This window comes from Austrofundulus limnaeus, unplaced genomic scaffold (genome assembly GCF_001266775.1).
Source record: "Austrofundulus limnaeus strain Quisiro unplaced genomic scaffold, Austrofundulus_limnaeus-1.0 Scaffold717, whole genome shotgun sequence".
NCBI classification, from domain to species: domain Eukaryota; kingdom Metazoa; phylum Chordata; class Actinopteri; order Cyprinodontiformes; family Rivulidae; genus Austrofundulus; species Austrofundulus limnaeus.
The window spans coordinates 8,955-10,669 of record NW_013953119.1 but is presented as its reverse complement, the minus strand read 5'-3'; positions in this window follow the sequence as shown (position 1 = coordinate 10,669).

The window sequence follows — 1,715 nt, the reverse complement described above, 5'->3', positions numbered from 1 at the left end:
TATATATATATATGCAAACCGAATGACAATTTTTGTCATGAAAATGCGACAATTCGAACCCATTTTGTCAGTTCAGATGGAGTACGCAGGAGTGTTTACAATTGACTTAAAGTCAGACTGAGATAACTGTTGATAACTGACTTTTAAACTCAGCTTTTAGTTAAGAATTTATTTACACTTGAGTCCATTCTTATCAGTATTCTTAGGAATAATTGTAAGAAGTTTGATAAATACGGGCCCTGGTGTGGTTATGACTGGGGGTCGTACTCATCATGTATTATGGTTGCTACACATTACACAACATTTGAACATAGCATTTAACTGTTAGTCAACATAGTCAAGGATGTTGTGTGTTTAACTCAGTGTAGGTAGAGCAGTCTACACATTATGGGATGATCTGACCGAGCCAAACAGAAGATTTGGTTTCCTAAAGTGATGCACAAGATTAAAAGTCAGAGTTAGACTAATACTCTAATTTCTAATTAACAGATTGCAAATCAGCTCTCAGGCGGGAGCAAGATAACTTTAGTTACATTCTAATTGAAACTTTGATTGCAGGTCCATTCCATTTATCCAGAGTTAATGCAAGCGTTCCCAGGCTCATGACACACAAGTTGGTCACATCAAGATAACTACGCAGAGCAGCCTGTCAAAGTCCAACTCATAAACAAACTACAGACATTTAGTCTGAGGTCATCCTTTTCCACACCCTGAATACAACCAGGGTCAATAATGATCATGAACTTTAATTAACAAATCAACTAAAGAAAGTAGGATGGTTAACTTCTTCCTGAGTTCTGGATTTGAGAAACAGTTTGAGAAAACATGAAGTCAACTCTTAAGCCCCGTTTGTGTTCAAGGGAACAATTAACCTTAAAAATAGCATTTACATTTATTTTTCACAATAAACTACTCATATCTCAGCCAGAAATAAAAATCTCAAATTTATATTTACAAAAATACTCAACATATCAGCATCCTTTTGTTGAAGATACTGGTTTTAGACAGGTTGTGCCTTTAGTGGTGACTAAATTTAAAGTTTTGTTTTTTAATTTCAAATAAAACATATTTTTGTCAACTCTTCATTGCTCAAAACAATGTTTTATGTTTCTGTGGTTCTACTAATCCTAAATATATATGAGAATAAAATATACACTCCAAGTAAAACCCTGTGACTTTAGAAGATCATACTGGTCATGGGGTGGCACCAGTTATTTAGGAGTGGCCATTGTCCCCTTTGGAGCCACCCTGATGGCACCTCTGGTGGAAGCACAATATGATACATGGTTAGAGAAGAAGGCTGTAACATAAAGGTTCATAACTGGGGCCTTTCTGTGAGCAGTTCTTTGTGCATGCTTGAGTTTTCTCCAGCTCTTAGATAAATGTGAGCAGGGCCGGACTGAGACAATTTGGTGCCCTAGGCAAGATTTCAGGTGGTGCCCCTTGTGTAATTTTCTAAAGTCTCATGACCAATTTACATAGATTCACAAACTAAATTAGGCAGCACGGTGGCTCAGTTGGTAGAGCTGAGGCCTCTCAGCAAGAAGGTCACTGGTTCAAATCCTGGTCTGGGGATCTTTCTGGGTAGAGTTTGCATGTTCTCTCCGTGCATGTGCGGGTTCTCTCTCGGTACTCCGGCTTCCTCCCACAGACCAAAAACATGACTGTTAGGTTAATTGATAACTCTAAATTGTCCCTAGGTGTGAGTGAGAGAG